Raw genomic sequence first — 22,575 nt, forward strand, 5'->3', positions numbered from 1 at the left:
CTCGATCCCTGAGTCAACAGATGGGGACGTTTGCAAGACAACAACAATCTGCATGAACAGTTCGACGATGTTTGCAGCAGCATGGACTATCAGCTCGGAGACCCTTGACGCTGCATCACAGACAGGAGCGCCTGTGATGGTGTACTGAACGATGAACCTGGGTGCACGAATGGCAAAACGTCATTTTTTCGGATGAATCCAGGTTCTTTTTACAGCATCAGGATGGTCGCGACCCGTGTTTGGCGACATCGCGGTGAACGCACATTGGAAGCGTGTATTCGTCATCGCCATACTGGCGTATCACTCGGCGTGTTGGTATGGGGTGCCATTGTTTATACATCTCGGTCACCTCTTGTTCACATTGACGGCACTTTGAACAGTGGATGTTACATTTCAGATGTGTTACTACCTGTGGCTCTATTCTTCATTCGATCCCTGCGAAACGCTACATTTCAGCAGGATAACGCACGACCGCATGTTGCGGGTGCTGTAAGTCCTTTCTGGATACAGAAAATGTTCAGCTGCTGCCCTGGCCAGCACATTCTCCAGATCTCTCACCAATTGAAAACGTCTGGTCACTGGTGGCCTAGCAACTGGCTCGTCACAATACGCAGGTCACTACTCTTGAAGAACTGAGGTATCGTGTTGAAGCTGCATGGGCAGCTGTACCTGTACACGCCATCCAAGCTCTGTTTGACTCAATTACCAGGCATATCAAGGCCGTTATTACGGCCAGAGGTGGTTGTTTTGGGTACTGATTTCTCAGGACCTATGAACCCAAACTGCACGAACATGTCAGATCTAGTATAATATATTTGTCCAATGAATACCCGTTTATCATCTGCATTTCTTGTTGGTGTAGTAATTTTAATGGCCAGTAGTATATATCTATATGTTTATTCCACAATTTACTCATTATTGCGTGGCGGAGGATTCATTGATTCACTTTCACACCATATCTCTACCATTTTTTCTTTGCCGTACGAAAACACCATATCTCACTGTGACTTGTAAAACCTTGAAACCTGGTGTGGGACCTGCGCGTTGTGCACTCTGGAATAGGCAGCTCACCAGGTATACCCAATACATGTGTACATCCACTGCTCGCATACAAGCAGAACCTACTCTCATCGTTCAAGACAACAGAGCAACATGACACTCTCCAGTTGACTCTTTCATGATAAGAGAGTAGCTGTGCCCGGCGATATCCTTGTGATAGGCCGGCCAGAGTAATGCATGATCAGAGTCCTATTGCATATAGGTTGGCCAGAGGAATGCATGATCAGTCCTGTTGCATATAGGCTGGCCAGGGGAAAGCATGATCAGGGTCCTATTGCATATAGGCTGGCCAGAGGAATGCATGATCAGAGTCCTGTTGCATATAGGCTGGCCTGAGGAATGTGTGATCAGAGTCCTGTGGCATATAGGCTGGCCAGAGGAACGCATGATCAGAGTCCTGTTGCATATAGGCTGGCCAGAGGAATGCATGATCAGAGTCCTGTTGCATATAGGCTGGCCAGAGAAATGTGTGATCAGATTCCTGTGGCATATAGGCTGGCCAGAGGAATGCGTGATCAGAGTCCTGTTGCATATAGGCTGGCCAGAGGAATGCATGATCAGAGTCCTGTTGCGTATAGGCTGGCCAGAGGAATGCATGATCAGAGTCCTGTTGCGTATAGGCTGGCCAGAGGAATGCACGATCAGAGTCCTGTTGCATATAGGCTGGCCAGAGAAATGTGTGATCAGATTCCTGTGGCATATAGGCTGGCCAGAGGAATGCATGATGAGAGTCCTGTTGCATATAGGCTGGCCAGAGGAATGCATGATCAGAGTCCTGTTGCGTATAGGCTGGCCAGAGGAATGCACGATCAGAGTCCTATTGCATATAAGTTGGCCAGAGGAATGCATAATCAGTCCTGTTGCATATGGGCTGGCCAGGGGAAAGCATGATCAGAGTCCTACTGCATATAGGCTGGCCAGAGGAATGCATGATAAGAGTCCTGTTGCATATAGGCTGGCCAGAGGAATGTGTGATCAGAGTCCTCCTAGCACTTAATGGTTATGATTACACAGCAAGTAACACATTTGCCAGTATTTCTTACTCGTCTGATGTTCAGTTGGCCATTGGTGTTGGCATCAATCTGGACCTGTGTCTGCCATCCAGAGCCTTGTGTACAGGTGTTGATTTGTTCCACAGACCACTGTTGAAAGCGACGATAGGCCACCTGTACATTGTGCCCAACATGTGCTGCAGCCGATCAATACGTCCATCCATCTTCCTGCAGGCCCACAATGTAATCCTGTTCAGTTCAAATGGATGAAGCTGTTCAGTAGGAGTATGTACTCGTCGCCAGTGCATGGCTCTACCCTAGCGTGAATGATGCAAGCACTACTCATCTCTAAACATTGGCAGTTACAGCCTGTAGAGTGAAAACAGAAGGGGTCACAGGTAGCCCTTCTGATCGCCGATAACCATGACTAGAGAATCACTAACACTACATTCACTCAGTATCCACATATATCAATGAGCGTGGTCCTTGAGGGTCTTTCATGTACATCTACATCTACACTGCCAGAAGAAAACGCAAGACTCAATCATTTCTTAGTGTCCAGCACACCAGAAGAATGAAGCGTCTCGGCCCTACAACTTCCCATCCTGAATTGAACCGTTCATATCATATGGTGAACACTGGATCCGTAAGCACAGGTTCCTGCTAATAGCTCCTGTCTACCAGCAACAGTTTTGGACGTTAAACACATATATTCTTGAAACTTCCTGGCAGATTAAAACTGTGTGCCGGGCCGAGACTCGAACTCGGGACCTTTGCCTTTCACGGGCAAGTGCTCTACCAACTGAGCTACCCAAGCACGACTCACGCTCCGTCGTCACAGCTCTACTTCTGCCGGTACCTCGTCTCCTACCTTCCAAACTTTACTGAAGCTTGCAGAACTAGCACTCCTTAAAGAAAGGGTATTGCAGAGACATGGCTTAGCCACAGCCTTGGGGATGTTTCCAGAATGATATTTTCACTCTGCATCGGAGTGTGCGCTGATATGAAACTTCCTGGCAGATTAAAACTGTGTGCCAGGCCAAGACTCGAACTCAGGACCTTTGCCTTTCGGGGGCAAGTGCTCTACCAACTGAGCTACCCAAGCACGACTCACGCCCAGTCCTTACAGCTCTACTTCTGCCAGTACATATACACTCCTGGAAATGGAAAAAAGAACACATTGACACCGGTGTGTCAGACCCATCATACTTGCTCCGGACACTGCGAGAGGGCTGTACAAGCAATGATCACACGCACGGCACAGCGGACACACCAGGAACCGCGGTGTTGGCCGTCGAATGGCGCTAGCTGCGCAGCATTTGTGCACCGCCGCCGTCAGTGTCAGCCAGTTTGCCGTGGCATACGGAGCTCCATCGCAGTCTTTAACACTGGTAGCATGCCGCGACAGCGTGGACATGAACCGTATGTGCAGTTGACGGACTTTGAGCGAGGGCGTATAGTGGGCATGCGGGAGGCCGGGTGGACGTACCGCCGAATTGCTCAACACGTGGGGTGTGAGGTCTCCACAGTACATCGATGTTGTCGCCAGTGGTCGGCGGAAGGTGCACGTGCCCGTCGACCTGGGACCGAACCGCAGCGACGCACGGATGCACGCCAAGACCGTAGGATCCTACGCAGTGCCGTAGGGGACCGCACCGCCACTTCCCAGCAAATTAGGGACACTGTTGCTCCTGGGGTATCGGCGAGGACCATTCGCAACCGTCTCCATGAAGCTGGGCTACGGTCCCGCACACCGTTAGGCCGTCTTCCGCTCACGCCCCAACATCGTGCAGCCTGCCTCCAGTGGTGTCGCGACAGGCGTGAATGGAGGGACGAATGGAGACGTGTCGTCTTCAGCGATGAGAGTCGCTTCTGCCTTGGTGCCAATGATGGGCGTATGCGTGTTTGGCGCCGTGCAGGTGAGCGCCACAATCAGGACTGCATACGACCGAGGCACACAGGGCCAACACCCGGGATCATGGTGTGGGGAGCGATCTCCTACACTGGCCGTACACCACTGGTGATCGTCAAGGGGACACTGAATAGTGCACGGTACATCCAAACCGTCATCGAACCCATCGTTCTACCATTCCTAGACCGGCAAGGGAACTTGCTGTTCGAACAGGACAATGCACGTCCGCATGTATCCCGTGCCACCCAACGTGCTCTAGAAGGTGTAAGTCAACTACCCTGGCCAGCAAGATCACCGCATCTGTCCCCCATTGAGCATGTTGGGACTGGATGAAGCGTCGTCTCACGCGGTCTGCACGTCCAGCACGAACGCTGGTCCAACTGAGGCGACAGGTGGAAATGGCATGGCAAGCCGTTCCACAGGACTACATCCAGCATCTCTACGATCGTCTCCATGGGAGAATAGCAGCCTGCATTGCTGCGAAAGGTGGATATACACTGTACTAGTGCCGACATTGTGCATGCTCTGTTGCCTGTGTCTATGTGCCTGTGGTTCTGTCAGTGTGATCATGTGATGTATCTGACCCCAGGAATGTGTCAATAAAGTTTCCCCTTCCTGGGACAATGAATTCACGGTGTTCTTATTTCAATTTCCAGGAGTGTATTCTTAACTATATATGACGATAGTATCTGTTCCCGGAGGGACAGTTACTGTGGATGACCATGCAGCTTTGCTAGAAATGAAATGATAATTAAATAGACACCCTAGTGCAAGCAGGCGTTGATACACTTCATTGGGGACATGTTGAAAATGTGTGCTCGGACCAGGACTCGAACCCGGGATCTCCTGCTTACAATGCAGACGCTCTGTCCATCTGAGCCACCGCGGGCACAGAGGATAGTGCATCTGCAGGGACTTACCTCTTGCACGCTCCCCGTGAGATCCACATTCCCAACATGTCCACAACACTACATTCGTAGTGCGCCTAATAGACGTTTGCCCATCATACTCGTTACTCGTGGCAGATTAATCTACCAAGTCCCGTACGAGTTCGGGCATAGCGTGTGCGTGTGAAGTGTATCAACGCCTGCTTGCAGCTAGGGTGTCCATTCATGTCTAGCAAAGCTGCATGGCCATCCACGGTAACCGTTCTTCCGGGAACAAATACTACCGTCATATATAGTTAAAAATATGGGTTCCCGGCCTTTGACCTTCTTGTGCGAACGCACACTTATGCCCGAACTCGTACGGGACTTGGTAGATTAATCTGCCACAAGTGTCAGATTTGCACATGTTGTAGCGATACAATCTCACATCACAAAATGGTTCACACTTAGGCTCCAATCGACAGGCAAACAGGCTTGCATTTAAACTTAAATCTTCTGACTGTTCCTTCATCATCACAGAACTGAGAAATGTAGCTGATGCAAGAGATTCACCTGAACCAAATTCAGAGCGCTTTGCATCAAAATCTACAGCTGCAGCTGCTGTGCAATGGTTGGAGCAAAGTGTTGAGAGAATTCTTCGGCGAGATCTTTAGGTGCAACATTCCAGTACAGTGATCACACAAGAACTGAATGTCAGCAATTTTTAAATTTGTATGATGTTGAGTCGAGACAATGTTCTGTTTGGAACGAAGGCAGAGACAGACAAATATGCGGTTCCTGGCAGTCCTTTCTAGTCTGCATCAGAGTTTACGTTTTCAGATTGTTGCCTGTGGGCACGAAAATGTGATACTGTTTCTTTTTGCTTCAAAAATACCATTATAATCAAGTAAATATTACCAGAATGAGATTTTCACTCTGCAGCGGAGTGTGCGCTGATATGAGACTTCCTGGCGGACTAAAACTGTGTGCCCGACCAAGACTCGAACTCGGGACCTTTGCCTTTCGCGGGCAAGTGCTCTACCATCTGAGCTACCGAAGCACGACTCACGCCCCGTCCTCACAGCTTCACTTCTGCCAGTACCTCGTCTCCTACCTTCCAAACTTGACAGGAGCTCTCCTGCGAACCATGCAGAAAGAAAGGATCCTGAAAGAAAGGATATTGTGGAGACACGGCTTAGCCACAGCCTGGGGTAGCTCAGATGGTAGAGCACTTGCCCGCGGAAGGCAAAGGTCCCGAGTTCGAGTCTCGGTCAGGCACACAGTTTTAATCTGCCAGGAAGTTTCATATCAGCGCACACTCCGCTGCAGAGTGAAAATCTCATTCTGGAAACATCCCCCAGGCTGTGGCTAAGCTGTGTCTCCACAATATCCTTTCTTTCAGGAGTGCTAGTTCTGCATGGTTCGCAGGAGAACTCCTGTAAAGTTTGGAAGGTAGGAGACGAGGTACTGGCAGAAGTGAAGCTGTGAGGACCGGACGTGAGTCATGCTTCGGTAGCTCAGATGGTAGAGCACTTGCCTGCGAAAGGCAAAGGTCCCGAGTTCGAGTCTCGGTCGGGCACACAGTTTTAATCTGCCAGGAAGTTTCATAAGTAAATATTAAGCTACCACAACACAAGGTGTTTAATATAGGTTAGGAACCAGAATCTTTTTCAGAGTAGCGACTGTGCCTCCTGATTTAGTAAGTTATGTTTATCTGGTGAAACTTCCAGGCTAAGAGGCCATGATTCACGTATAACACATATAAAGGTATAATATTCTCTGACATTTCATCTTTAACTGCGGGAGACCTCTTCAGATGTAAAACAGTTTAGTCACTGTTTTCCTCTGAAGGTATCTCTCGCAGTCAAAGACAAAACATCTAGGAATACTTTAATACATCGACCATAGCCTCTCGCCTCAGCAATTTAACTTTGTCTGCTGTGTTTGGTTTCAGTTCCACTTGCAATGTGCAGGGATATCACTGCACACCAGCACTACAGATGTGTACCACCCAAATAAACAAGAGATTCATTACACAATTTTCTTTTTTTCGAGTTCATAATTCATGACTGGCTGCTCATATTGACCCATTCTTCATAAAAGCAAGTTGTGAAAAGTGTGAGCTAGAAACATGCAGGTACTCATTCACGAATCATTTCTCACCTGTGCACTATCCTGCAGTTCCAACGGCTTCCTCATCTGGCTGCCAGAGTTGCTGAACCGCATGGGCCAGTACGGTGAGGCCTACCCCAACCACCCTGCCACTGTGTGTGATGTCATCGCCGTGCTGGCGGGCCAGCTGCCACCACCAGTCGCCGTGGAACTGCTCCAGGCCAACTACTCCAGGTAAGCTCAGCGTGCGATGCGTAGGGTGAAGGCAGGAGCTCAGAAGTCATCCCTAGTGGAGCTGTTTGCTCGGCTCTCGTCTGTTAGTGTCCCAGTGAGGCATTCCATAAATCTCCTCGACATTGTAGTCTTCAGTCTGAATATTGGCTTGATGCAGTTTTCCCCTACCCTGTGCAAGCCTCTTCATCTCTAAATAGATACTGCAAAGTATATACATTTGAACTTGACACCCACAGTCAAACCTTGGGCTCCTTCTACAAGTTTTGTCCCATACACTTCTCTCTACCATCAAGTGGGCTATTTCTTCATCTCTCACAATGTGTATTATCAGTTGAACCCATTTTTAGTCAAGTTGGGCCATAAATTTCTTTCCTTCTCGAATTCGATACTGAACCTCTTCGTTCTCTTCTACCTATCAAATCTTTAGCAACCTTCTGTAGCACCGCATTTCAAACGCTTGTATTCTCTACTTCTCTATTCATATGAGCCGTTGACCTCGCATATAAGGCTACACTCCAGAGAAACTTTTAAAAAGACTTGCTAACACACCTGTAATAGATGTTGTCAAACATCACCTTTATACAAAAACTTTTCTAGCTGTTCCAGTCTGCATTTTATATCCTACCCAATTTGGCTATAAGTTACCGAAGTAATCAATTACCACTGGAAAAATATTTCTGCTGGAGCACAAAAAATGCGAATATTCCTCTTTAAAAGACTTCGACAGAAACGTGGGGAACCAGTTACCTCATTCACTACCGATTTCATCTTGCTTAACAAATATTTTGGCAAGCGAACAATCCGCACTTTGTTGTAAATTCTTTTACCCAGTCTCTCTGTAGTAGTTACGCTTTCATACTGAGCATCTCCCTGTCTATATGTATCTTTTACCCACAGTCTCCTTTTTCTCCCATTTATTCGCAGTGTATCCCACTGCCACTGTTTCCTCTCCCACATACCCTGTCTCTTTTTGTCTTTCACTCTCAATGCCACTGCCTCCACCATATCTTGGGAGATCAAAAATTCTAGGAGGCTCAACTTACTTTTACCCCTACACATATGTATTTAAAATTTTGCTCCAAAATACGACCTCCCCTATACCTATGTGTTATAGTTCGCAGGTCTGGAAGGGTCAAAACCTCCCCCCCCTCTCCCTCCCCAATCTATATATGGTCTCCACTCTCTGTATTTTTCATTTCCACTATGTGCTCTGTCTTTTGATTCCATTGCTTCTGACTCCATTCCCCTCTCAGTTTCATATCAGCGTACATACCGGTGCAGAGTGAAAATTCATTCTGGAATGACTGTTTTATATAGACTACATTATTTGAGCAGATCTACAGATGGCGTAAACTAAAACACAGTGTTGTATCTTTTAAAAGTTGTGAGTAACATTTGTAATAACAATGTTAATAATGTAGCTTCTGCGAATAACTATCCAGATTTCAGCCAAATCGATGTGCACTGAAAAATGGTAAGTACGAAAAAGACCAAGTGCAGGTCATGTAAGAGAAATTTACAGTCCCACACCAGCTCTAAATTGACAGTTGGTGGTGGTAAGTTCCTATGGGACCAAACTGCTGAGGTCATTGGTCATTGACAGTTGGTATGGTACAATCACACTTCATTAATTAGCCATTGTGTACGGAAGCCTGTCCCCATATTAAATCTTTTAACCCCATAACAAAGGTGTGTTTCAGCATTTTCATTATTTTCGGTATCTAAATCAATACTGTGCATTACTCTGTGAGTTGCTGTTTAAATGCCTCTGTGCGTACTGTAATTAGTTTAATCTTATTTTTATGGTCGCTATGAGAGAGATATGTAGGGATTTTTACTAATTCCTAGATTATACACGTAGAACTGGTTATAAGTTGGCTGTTGTAGGATAACTGAATCGTCAAGCAAATGTCAGTTCAGTTCTTCCAGCATCTCTGAAAGCCAAACGAACCTGTTAACATTCATGCTGCCCTTCTCTGGATACATTCAATATCCCTTGTTCGACCTACACGGTCCAGTCACACTGACATGACCACCACCTATATTTGCTGTTAATATACAATAACCACTCACAGATGGCGAAAATAGCAGTGGAGCGTCAATTAACGGAGTCAGGTGGACTGTGTGGAAAACAGTGCAGTTGTTGATGTAATGCAGAAATACAGCGATTTCTCTGATGTTCAAAAATGGTTCAAATGGCTCTGAGCACTATGGGACTTTACTGCTGAGGTCATCAGTCCCCTAGAACTTAGAACTACTTAAACCTAACCAACCTAAGGACATCACACACATATATGATCAAGGCTAGATTGGAACCTGCGACCGTAGCGGTCGCGCGGTTTCAGACTGTAGCGCCTAGGACCGCTCGGCCACTCCGAGCGGCTTCTCTGATGTCCAGAAGGGCATCTTCGTTGACGTTTTGGCCGAGGTTGGAGATGTTTCCGAAATGGCTTGGTTTCTAAGTGTTCACGTGCCACCACGGTTAAAGAATACCATGCACGGCAAAAAGGCACTATCCAAAACTGGGTTCAAGGAAATTGGCGAGCCACGACAGGTGAATGGCGGCTGTGGAGATATGTGTGGGCGAATAGATACGCAACTGTTGAGCAAGTGCCATCCAGATGAACCTAGGGGATGCGAACAGTGTCTCCTCAATGACTGTTCAGCAACCGTTGCAACGTATGGGTCGCAGCAGCAGGTACCTGGTTCATGCAACCATGCTGACAGCTATTCTTCGATGATGAAGGCTGGAATTTGCGCAGCAATACCACAACTGGATACCCACTGACTGGCGACAGTTGGCCTTTGCAGATGAATCGTGTTTTATGCTCCTTCGGCACTCGCCTTTCTGGGTCAGTATGCCTCATGATGGGCGAGAGAAATGTTGAGGGAGTGCGTGCAGTGAAACAGTGATAGCATTGACAGATGTTTAATCAAGCAGCCTTATAGGGTACCCTGGCTGGTCTCAAGGCACACTGTGTGTGTGTAAACACAGCTGACGTCAGAATGCAACAATGAATAAGTCACACCCAGTGACGCCTGTTGTCCTCAGTCGTGGTAGCAGCTGCTGCAGTGCCTGTGTACCACCAGAGCTACATCTACATACATATTCCGCAATCCACAATACGGTGCGTGGCGAAGGGTACCTCGTACCACACCTAGCGTCTTCTCTCCCTGTTCCACTCCCAACGAGGGAAAAATGACTGCCTATATGCCTCTGTACGACCCCTAATCTCTCTTATCTTATCTTTGTGGTCTTTCCGCGAAATATAAGTTGGTGGCAGCAAATTGTACTGCAGTCAGCCTCAAATGCTGATTCTCTAAATCTCCTCAGTAGCGATTCACGAAAAGAACGCCTCCTTTCCTCTAGAGACTCCCACCCGAGTTACTGAAGCATCTCCGTAAGACTCGCATGATGATCAAACCTACCAGTAACAAGTCTAGCAGAACGCCTCTGAATTGCTTCTATGTCCTCCCTCAATCCGACTTGAAAGGGATCCCAAACGCTCGAGCAGTACTCAAGAATAGTTCGTATTAGTGTTTTATAAGCGGTCTCCTTTACAGATGAACCACATCTTCCCAAAATTCTACCAATGAACCGAAGACGACTATCCGCCTTCCCCACAACTGCCATTAAATGCTTGTCCCACTTCATATCGCTCTGCAATGTTACGCCCAAATATTTAATCGACGTGACTGTTGCAAGCGCTACACTACTAATGGAGTATTCAAACATTACGGGATACTTTTTCCTATTCATCCGCATTAATTTACATTTATCTATATTTAGAGTTAGCTGCCATTCTTTACACCAATCACAAATCCTGACCAAGTCATCTTGTATCCTCCTACAGTCACTCAACGACGACACCTTCCCGTACACCACAGCACCATCAGCAAACAGCCGCACATTGCTATTCACCCTATCCAAAAGATCATTTATGTAGATACAAAACAACAGCGGATCTACCACACTTCCCTGGGGCACTCCCGATGATACCATCACCTCCGATGAACACTCACCATCGAGGACAAAGTACTGGGTTCTATGACTTAAGAAGTCTTCGAGCCCCTCACATACTTGGGAACCAATCCCATATGCTTGTACCTTAGTTAGGAGTCCGCAGTGGGGCACCGAGTCAAACGCTTTCCGGAAGTCAAGGAATATGGCATCCGTCTGATACCCTTCATCGATGGTTCGCAAGACATCGTGTGGAAAAAGGGCTAGTTGCGTTTCCCAGGAGCAATGCTTTCTCAAGCCGTGCTGATGCATGGACAGAAACTTCTCTAAATGGCTCTGAGCACTATGGGAATCAACTTCTGAGGTCATTAGTCCCCTAGAACTTAGAACTAGTTAAACCTAACTAACCTAAGGACATCACACACATCCATGCCCGAGGCAGGATTCGAACCTGCGACCGTAGCGGTCTCGCGGTTCCAAATTGCAGCGCCTAGAACCGCACGGCCACTTCGGCCGGCAGAAACTTCTCTGTCTCGAGGAAATTCATTATATTCGAACTGAGAATATGTTCGAGAATCCTGCAATAAACCGATGTTAAGGATATTGGTCTGTAATTTTGAGGATCCGTCCTTCTACTCTTCTTATATACAGGTGTCACTTGCGCTTTTTTTCCAGTCGCTCGGGACTTTACTTTGGGCAAGAGATTCGCAATAAATGCAAGCTAAGTAAGGAGCCAATGCAGTAGAGCACTCTCTGTAAAACCGAATTGGAATCCCATCAGGATCTGGCGATTTATTTATTTTCAACCCATTCAGCTGCTTCACAACCCCAGGGATGTTTATCACTATGTCCTCCATACGGGAATCTGTACGAGACTCAAATGGCGGTATCTTTGTACGATCCTCCTGCTTGAAAGGTTTCTCAAATGCTAAATTTAAAATTTGAGCTATACGTTTTGCTGTCTTCCGTTGCCAGGCCAGACTGATCAGTGAGTGACTGGACGGAAGACTTCGACCCACTTACCGATTTTACGTAAGACCAGAATTTCCTTGGGTTTTCAGCAAAATGATGGTGGTAGTGGTTGTATGCTTCGCGCATCGCTCTTTTTACAGCAGCCCTAATCTCTACTAACTTTTGCCTGTCCTCATTCACCCGATCTTTCTTGTACCGCGAGTGCAACTGTCTTTGCTTCCTGAGTATTCTCCGAATTGCGCTGTTAGACCACGGTGGGGTCTTTCCAGTCCGTAACCCACTTTTACGGCACGTACTTGTCCAATGCGTGATTTAAAATGTGTTTAAAATTTGCCCATAATTTTTCGACGTCCATCGTACCGGAAGTAAATGTAGTCGATTCATTTACTAAGTCGGATGCTAACAACCGCGATTCACGAAAAGAACGCCTCCTTTCCTCGAGCAAGCCTGGACCACCCAGATCCTTCAGAGTTGTGTCAGCTAAGGACCAGCCGCACATCTCGTTGTCTCCAATCATGCGTATAAGTGCAATAGCCTATGCCAGATGCCTAGCAGCAATGCCACCACCACCCCACATTCTTAGACCAGGACGCTGGCCAAAGACGTCCAGGCAGCTAGGAGGCCACGAGGTTGCGCCTCCCACAGCTGAATCGTAGGCAGCCTGCAGTCCAGCAGCCGAAGTCAGTCAGAGGGCAGAGGCCAGCTAGACGCCATCTCCCCATGTTGGTGAAACTTTCCCAAGTCTCGCAGCTGCCACGCCTCAGGTATTGTGTGCCTCATGCCGAAACTCGACGAATTAATCAATGGCAAGTTGGCGACCGATTTCCATCACCAATGGTGAATCGTGGTTTTTCTGAAATCCAATTGCTTACCATTCTCTCAAGTTCAAGACGCAGACGGGATGGCAGCACGAGCGGCTGCTTTGAACCCCTAATCTCGATTATTTATACTCTACGCCGATGATTTGACACTAGTTGTACAAAGTAAAACACTTGGGGAAGGAGCGAACGTACTCACAGAAGATCTGTAGTCCTTGAATTCCTGTTATAAAAAATGGCGACTCTGCCCTAATCCAACCAATACTGAGGTGTGTGCTTTCCACTTGAACAATAAAATCGCCCACCAGGAACTGAATGAAAACTTCTGTGAACAAAGAGTCAAACACAACGTCAACCCCAAATAGCTTGGCATAACACTAGACCGCTCCCTGACTTACAAAAAACATCTAGAAATCGTCAGCCAAAAGCTAAAGAGTCGCAACAACATCCTGAGAAAATTGGCTGGCTCGACTTGAGGAGCTCAAGCATCCACCTTACGTACTGCCGCAATAGCCCTGGTATATCCTTTTGCCGAATATTACTCTGCTGTCTGGCATTCGAGCACTCATACTAAGAAAATCGACGTCCAGTTGAACGAGTGTATGAGGATAATAACGGGTACTATTAAATCCACCCCAGTCCCTTGGCTGCATACTCTAAGCAATATCTCACCTCCACAATTGAGAAAGCAAGAAGCAGCAGCAAGAGAGTGGTCAAAAATTCATGACTCAGATTACCCACATAATCTACCAATCCATGATGTTTTGAACGAAATACCATCGATCCGTTTGAAGTCACGGAAGCCTATATGGGTTAATACACAAGAACATCAACCTGACATCAATGAGCAATGGCGGGACTTTTGGAATGATTCTGGAATTAATAAACAAGGTATCCAAGATCCTACTCTGGAATTACCAGGCTTTGACCTGAAGAGATGCACCTGGACTACATTAAACCGTATCAGAACGGGCCATGCAAGGTTTCATGCATATAAGTACAAGTGGGGCCTATGCGACTCACCAGCCTGTGACTATGGAGCACCAGAACAGAACGCCCGCCATATTATTGAGGAATGCCCGTTAAAAAGATACGCCGCACCTGTCTCTGAGTTTATATATGTGAAACGCTCTCCTTTGGATTGGCTGTGCAATCTAGATATTGAGCTTTAAACATATGAATCAGTTTCTACTCAGACTTGCCAAGCTTTTAACGTGTAGTTATTTTGTCTTTTGAGTGTTTGTACTTTATCCTTTTGTGCTAATGCTTGTTTTTTACACATGTACTATTTACACATTGTTTTTTTTATACATTTCGTTTACATATTGTTGTACTTAATTAAAATATTGTCTCTGTATTGCCATACGCAAAATAAAAAATAAATAAAATACTCTTATATCTACGCTTCTGTCAGAGTCATACTAGAGTGAGATGAGTAAGTTTGCTTCATTCTGCTTGTCACGTCAGATTTTCCTAGTTCTCTGTACCGCTCAAGCACGGGTTACTCAGCCCTGTTAAATTCACGGTGTGGGAGTTTCGTGGTAGCAAGCAAGTGCCCGAGTTACAAAACATTACCTCACTCTTCGTCAACGATGTCCCAGTACAGCAAGCCCATCTGGCTGGGATTGTTTGATATAATGCCAACAATACCGTCGAATGGCTTACTCGATCAGCACATTAGCTGGACTGGCCTCAACTGCCTGGCAGCACATAGAAATAAAACTTTTTAAAAAATCCTACACTATTGGCCATTAAAATTGCTACACCACGAAGATGATGTGCTACAGACACCACAGAAAGAAGATGCTGTGGTATGCAAATGATTAGCTTTTCAGAGCATTCACACAAAGTTGGCGCCGGTGGCGACACCTACAACGTGCTGACATGAGGAAACTTTCCAACCGATTTCTCATACACAAACAGCAGTTGGCCGGCGTTGCCTGGTGAAACGTTGTTGTGATGCCTACCATCACGTTTCCGACTTTGATAAAAGTCGGATTGTAGCCTATCGCGATTGCAGTTTATCGTATCGCGACATCGCTGCTCGCGTTGGTCGAGGTCCAATGACTGTTAGCAGAATATGGAATCGGTGGGTTCAGGAACGTAATACGGAACGCCGTGCTGGATCCCAACGGCCTCGTATGACTAGCAGTCGAGATGGCAGGCGTCTTATCCGCATGGCTGTAACGGATCGTGCAGCCACGTCTCGATCCCTGAGTCAACAGATGGCGACGTTTGCAAGACAACAACCATCTGCACGAACAGTTCGACGACGTTTGCAGCAGCATGGACTATCAGCACGAAGACCGTGGCTGCGGTTACCCTTAACGCTGCCTCACAGACAGGAGCGCCTGCGACGGTGTACTCAACGAAGAACCTGGGTGCACGAATGGCAAAACGTCATTTTTTCGGATGAATCCAGGTTCTGTTTACAGCATCATGATGGTCGCATCCGTGTTTGACGACATCGCGGTGAACGCACATTGGAAACGTGTATTCGTCATCGCCATACTGGCGTATTACCCGGCGTGATGGTATGGGGTGCCATTGGTTACACGTCTCGGTCACCTCTTGTTCGCATTGACGGCACTTTGAACAATGGACGTTACATTTCAGATGTGTTACGACCCGTGGCTCTACCCTTTATTCTATCCCTGCAAATACAATTCAGCAGGATAATGCACGACCGCATGTTGCAGGTCCTGTACAGACCTTTCTGAATACAGAAAATGTTCGACTGCTGCACTGGCCAGCACATTCTCCAGATCTCTCACCAATTGAAAACGTTTGGTCAATGGTGACCGAACATTGGCTAGTCACAATACACCAGTCACTACTCTTGATGAACTGTGTTACCGTGTTGAAGCTGCATGGGCAGCTGTACCTGTACACGCCATCCAAGCTCTGTTTGACTCAATGCTCAGGCATATCAAGGCCGTTATTACGGCCAGAGGTGCTTTTTCTGGGTACTGATTTCGCAGGATCTATGCACCCAAATTGCATGAAAATGTCATCCAATGTGAGTTCTAGTATAATATATTTGTCCAATGAATACCCGTTTATCATCTGCATTACTTCTTGGTGTAGCAGTTTTAATGGCCAGTAGTGTAGTATGTGCTATAACGTCAGATACCCTCACTTTTCTGCCTGTTCAGCTACGCATAGCTCACTATTGCACCCCCATCCCAGCTGCCCCAACACACAATGACATGACATGGCATGTGCAGCAGGAGCGTGCATCTATGCATCATGCTACTGAAGTAGGTTTACATTTTACGATATGTACATTATGCAACTAATGTAATAACTTTTTAGCAGGGTCGATGTTCACTAATGTGAAAAAAGATGTTCTGTTCCCTACATCACTCTCTTCGGAGTGCGGTTTTTTTTTTTTTTTTTTTAACTACGCTATGTCTTGCCCACACGGCTAGCCACGCAGTCTAACGCAGCGCATCCTGAGCGGGAAGGCGTGCCTGTCCCCAGCACCAATCCGCTCAGCGGATTAGTGTCGAGGTCTGGTGTGCCGGCCAGCCTGTGGATGGTTTTTAAGGCGGTTGCGCGTCTGCATCGGCGAATGTGGGCTGGTTCCACTTATTCCGCCTCAGTTACACTATGTCGGCGATTGCTGCGCAAACACTGTCTCCATGTACGCATACACCACAATTACTACCACGCAAATATTTGGGGTTACACTCATCTCAAGTGAGACACGTTTCTGGGGGGGCGGTCGGGGGGGGGGGGGGGGTTGTCCACTGGGGACCGAACCCCACAATAACCCTGGGCTCGGTGTGGAGCGGCTCTGGGGTGGGTGGACTGCCGTGGCCTGTTGTGGGGTTGTGGACCATTGTTGTAGGCTACGGCAGGACGAATCCTCTCCGTCGTTTCTAGGTCCCCAGTTCAATACATAGACAACCTATGTCTTTTCTGAGGCGTCAGGCTCATTCCACACCAAAATTCATCAAATTCATTTCAGCAAAAAAATGGCTCTGAGCACTATGGGACTTAAGTTTTGAGGTCATCAGTCCCTTAGAACTGAGAACTACTTAAACCTAACTAACCTAAGGACATCACACACATCCATGCCCAAGGCAGGATTCGAACCTGCGACCATAAGGGTCGCGCAGTTCCAGAATGTAGCTCCTAGAACCGCTCGGCCACCCCGGCCGGCTCATTTCAGCAGTTCTGTCGTTACAATGTAATAATATTATGACGGCTTGCTAAAAGAAATAGCTTAGAATTTCTTTCGTGAAGATTTTTAAAGCTTTGTAAATAAAACAAACTGTATTAACATTCCATATATTTTTTCTTCTTGTCTACATATATTTCTCGACATAGTCATCTTGTCCATGAACAAAGTTCCACCCCCTCTGCTTGCACCACTTCATCACTAAGAAAATGAAGTCCTCAAAGGCGTTCTTTAAGTTTTGGGAACAGATGAAAATAGGATGGGGTCCAGTCTGAACCATATGGGGGCTGATTGATAACAACTGATGCTCCTCAATCAACACATTCATTGCTTTATTTTGCTCAGTTTTTTTCGAGTCATTTCATTTTTAGCTCCATATTTCCTGGTTTTTCCTACTGCTCTTCTCATAAACTTCTTTTATGTGGCAATAATCCTACGTACATATTTCTTTTGTAGTGCTGATCTGTCCATACCATACACTGTAACTGGTACCTTAAATGCAATCTAAATACACATTTTAATATTCATACTTATCTCTTTCTTAGTTCTGTTTAGTAGCTCTTGTTCTATACTCGCATTAGTTACTTAGTATTATGTGAAGATGTTCAAAACTGTCCACTTTTTTAAGAGTGTATTGAGTTTTTCTTCTTGTCTGTCATGTTTTGAAGCTCACATTACTTTTCTTTTGTGTTTATTCGTTATCACTTCTTTTCTTTTCAGTTTCCTCATACCATTCCACTACAAACCACCAAAGTCTTTTTGGAGTGCCAGCCACCACGTACCAAGCGTCCACAGGGAGATGTCAAACCTACCACATACATACATCCTCCCAGAATAGCACAAGACTCTTTTTTAGATTCGATTTGTTTGTTAATATCTTCTGGATACTACAGTCGCCTGTAAATTTATCTTATAGAGCTGATCCTGCTATTCAGTTCCAGTTAATAATCTTCTTCACTGTGCTCGGATCCTCTTCCCTGAATATTTCATTAATTAGCTGGAAAAAGAGTTTATTTCCCTCCCTAAACAATGTAAAGCATCATAGCCAGAGTTCCATCACTCCAACCACATATTGTCAGATTAACCATTAACACAATGTACTTTACAATGAGCATAAGGTTCCTCCTTCTCTCTGGTCCGTATACAATAGAGTAAGTCCATTAAATTAATTTTTACATAACGTTCGTTGCTAATGCAGACTCTTTGGTTATTCCTTGGCGGGCCACCATAACACCTTCCATCAGTAGCTGCACAGGATACTATGTCCACCTCGGCAAATGACGTCTTCCATTCACCATTTTTGCTCACAGGAGCTACAGCTCCTACCTTTATTCTTAGCTCTCCACAAACGGAAGAGTGACAACAGGGTTTTGCTCTACTGTAGCTCAATTAACTTAAAATAATACACTACTGGCCATTAAAATTGCTACACCAAGAAGAAATGCAGATGATAAACGGGATTCATTGGACCAAAATATTATACTATAACTGACATGTGATTAAATTTTCGCGCAATTTGGGTGCATAAATCCTGAGAAATCAGTTCCCAGAAAAGCACCTCTGGCCATAATAACGGCCTTGATACGCCTGAGCATTGAGTCAAACAGAGCTTGGATGGCGTGTACAGGTACAGCTGCCCATGCAGCTTCAACACGATACCACAGTTCTTCAAGAGTAGTGACTGGCGTATTGTGACGAGCCAGTTGCTCGGCCACCATTGACCGGACGTTTTCAATTGGTGAGAGATCTGGAGAATGTGCTGGCCAGAGCAGTTTTCGAACATTTTCTGTATCCAGAAAGGCCCGTACAGGACCTGTAACATGCGATCGTGCATTATCCTGCTGAAATGTAGAGTTTTGCGGGGAATGAATGAAGGGTAGAGCCACGGGTCGTAACACATCTGAAATGTAACGTCCACTGTTCAATGTGCCGTCAATGCGAACAAGAGGTGACCGAGTCGTGTAACCAATGGCACCCCATACCATCAGGCTGGGTGATACGCCAGTATGGCGATGACGAATACACGTTTCCAACGTGCGTCGCCGCGATGTCGCCAAACACGGATGCGATCATCACGGTGCTGTAAACAGAACCTGGATTCACCCGAAAAAATGACGTTTTGCCATTCGTGCACCCAGGTTCGTCGTTGAGTACACCATCACAGGCGCTCCTGTCTGTGATGCAGCGTCAAGGGTAAGCGCAGCCATGGTCTCCGAGCTGATAGTCCATGCTGCTGCAAACGTCGTCGAACTGTTCGTGCAGATGGTTGTTGTCTTGCAAACGTCCCCATCTGTTGACTCAGGGATCGAGACGTGGCTGCATGATCCGTTACAGCCATGCGGATAAGATGCCTGTCATCTCGACTGCTAGTGATACGACGCCGTTGGGATCCAGCACGGCGTTCCGCATTACCCTCCTGAACCCACCGATTCCATATTCTGCTAACAGTCATTGGATCTCTACCAACGCGAGCAGCAATGTCGCGATACGACAAACCGCATTCGCGACAGGCTACAATCCGACCTTTATCAAAGTCGGAAACGTGATGGTACGCATTTCGCCTCCTTACAAGAGACATCACAACAACGTTTCACCAGGCAAAGCTGGTCAACTGCTGTTTGTGTATGAGTAATCGATTGGAAACCATCCTCATGTCAGCACGTTGTAGGTGTCGCCTCCGGCGCCAACCTTGTGTAAATGCTCTGAAAAGCTAGTCATTTGCATATCACAGCATCTTCTTCCTGTCGGTTAAATTTCGCGTCTGTAGCACGTCATCTTCGCGGTGTAGCAATTTTAATGACCAGTAGTGTAGTTCTCCTCTCTATATTCACATGAATATCTTCCATTTTCGGAAGATCCTAAGAGTGTTCCTTGGCAGTTCCCAGCGAAATGGGATTTTACACTACAGCTATATTTCCAGCATAGAGCAGCTTTAGCTCATTATCCACATTCGAAGCTTCTTCTGTTACATCTACTTCTACATACATATTCTGCCATCTACCATACGGTGGGTGGTGGAGGGTACCTCGTATCACAACTAGCATCTTCTCTCGCTGTTCCACTCCCAAACAGAACGAGGGAAAAATGACTGCCTATATGCCTCTGTACGAGCCCTAATCTCTCTTATCTTTGTGGTCTTTCCGTGAAATATAAGTTGGCGGCAGTAAAATTGTACTGTAGTCAGCCTCAAATGCTGGAGCTGTAAATTTCCTCAGTAGCGATTCACGAAAAAAACGCCTCCTTTCCTCTAGAGACTCCCACCCGAGTTCCTGAAGCAATACCGTAACACTCGCGTGATGATCAAACCTACCAGTAACAAATCTAGCAGCCCGCCTCTGAATCGCTTCTATGTCCTCCCTCAATCCGACCTGATAGGGATCCCAAACGCTCGAGCAGTACTCAAGAATAGGTCGTATTAATGTTTTATAAGCAGTCTCCTTTACAGATGAACCACATCTTCTCAAAATTCTACCAATGAACCGAAGACGACTATCTGCCTTCCCCACAAGTGCCATTACATGCTTGTCCCACTTCATATCGCTCTGCAATGTTACGCCCAAATATTTAATCGACGTGACTGTGTCAAGCGCTACACTACTAATGAAGTATTCAAACATTACAGGATTCTTTTTCCTATTCATCTGCATTAATTGACATTTGTCTATATTTAGAGTTAGCTGCCATTCTTTACACCAATCACAGATCCTACCCAAGTCGTCTTGTATCGTCCTACAGTCACTCAACGACGACACCTTCCCGTATACCACAGCATCATCAGCAAACAGCCGCACATTACTATCCACCCTATCCAAAAGATCATTTATGTAGATAGAAAACAACAGCGGACCTACCACACTTCCCTGGGGCACTCCAGATGATACCCTCACCTCCGATGAACACTCACCATCGAGGAGTTCTGTTCAACACTTGCATATCTTTATTATTTTATCTAAAGGTCGTTAAAGAATAAGGGTTAGAGGTTACCGCCTTTCTTCCTTGGGAATTTTCTTGATTTTTCACCATCAATACGAACTACTCCCACAGATTACTCATACACAATCTTCACGGCAGTCATCAGTTTTTGGGTATGCTATTTGTGATATTTTGGGAAAATTAGAATAAGAGCCTTTTTAGTTAATATTATGAGGAAAATAATAAATAAATTTCAGTGTGATGGAGAGCTACACAGCAGCTGAGGATGTGATAGTCAGCAACTGGACAGTAGAGCTCCTGAGCGCAGAGCCTGGAGCCAACTGGACTACCACCGTGCCGGACGCGATGGTGAGCAGCCTGACCAGCTGGGTCGGTGACGTCACCACTGGGGCTGCTTCCCTGGAACTGCCTCCAGCACTGGAGGTGTGCGTCGCCACAGTGAACCCAGTGAGCTTCCAGAATACGCTCATCACGGGCGCGGGCTTTGCTGTCAGCTACATCGCCATCAGCCCCATTATCAAAGTCGTCAGCAAGAAGACCATCCTCGGTAAGCTTCACGCACCATTCAGGAGTCCCCACTTACGGTCAGCTTTCGACCAAAGATTCTACCATGTGGTATGCAAGACGGCAAATGTACATTTCATTGGTGTGTCTCGTATTTCTTCTATTTGATAACTGCGTTCACTCCTGAATCTATACCTGTAATCTATGAATCACTGTGAAGTGCATGGCAAAAGGTATATCTACCTATCTTATCCTCAATCTGACCTCAACATCTCTCTCATTAGAGAGGGGTGTTGACTCAGTTTTTCGCACAAGCCAGTGATTAATTGAGGTAGACGAAATGGTAACAAAACACTGTCGTCACGGTCCTGATGTCAACTGACCCCGTCTGTATAGTCTGGGTAGCGACTGGTTTTGGTTAATGAATGAACAGTGTAGCGCTACCTGTAACGTGGTAATCATTGGACTTAGGGAAAACGTGGAAGGGAGGACCCACCATTAAAACTTTTTTCACATATCCTGTTTATTTAACAATATTCTATTTCTATCCGCGCCAGCGCTACGATCGCAGTTCCGAGCATGCGCGGCTGTTACTCTGACCCAAGGAGAAGACATGTACGCCATTTTCAGATCGCTGCTGCCGACGTGTGCTTTGTAGTGCTTCTTTATAATCTCAGCCGTAGTTGAAAATGTCGCTATGTGTGAAATCAGATCTAAATGCAAAGAAAGTTAAACCAAAGGAATTTCAACAGCAAATTTGCGAGGTTTACGGACAAAATGCTATGAGTGATTCAATGGTTAGAAGATGGGTCAGACTATTCAGTGAAGGACGTGATCAAGTGCACGATGAAGAACGAAGTGGACGCCCATCTGTGGTTACTGATGAACTGGTTCACACAATTGGACAGAAGATTAAGCACAACCGTAAGTTTACACTTAGTGCCCTTGCTATGGAAGTTCCGCAAATCTCATGATCACTAATTCATGAAATTGTTACTGAAAAACTGAAATTTCGAAAACTTTGCT

The 22,575-nt window shown here is 46.2% G+C and overlaps 1 protein-coding gene and 1 non-coding gene across 2 annotated transcripts in view; one reads left to right on the forward strand and one right to left on the reverse strand.

The window, feature by feature from the left end:
* Positions 1–22,575, forward strand: part of LOC126428328 (synaptic vesicle glycoprotein 2A-like) — a 781,198-nt gene that overhangs the window by 532,963 nt on the left and 225,660 nt on the right. The window lies entirely within an intron of this gene.
* On the reverse strand, positions 2,795–2,869 carry Trnas-uga (transfer RNA serine (anticodon UGA)). The gene has a single exon. It is a non-coding gene; the product is annotated as a tRNA-Ser (tRNA).

The sequence above is a fragment of the Schistocerca serialis genome, chromosome 12, assembly GCF_023864345.2.
Source record: "Schistocerca serialis cubense isolate TAMUIC-IGC-003099 chromosome 12, iqSchSeri2.2, whole genome shotgun sequence".
Taxonomy (NCBI): domain Eukaryota; kingdom Metazoa; phylum Arthropoda; class Insecta; order Orthoptera; family Acrididae; genus Schistocerca; species Schistocerca serialis.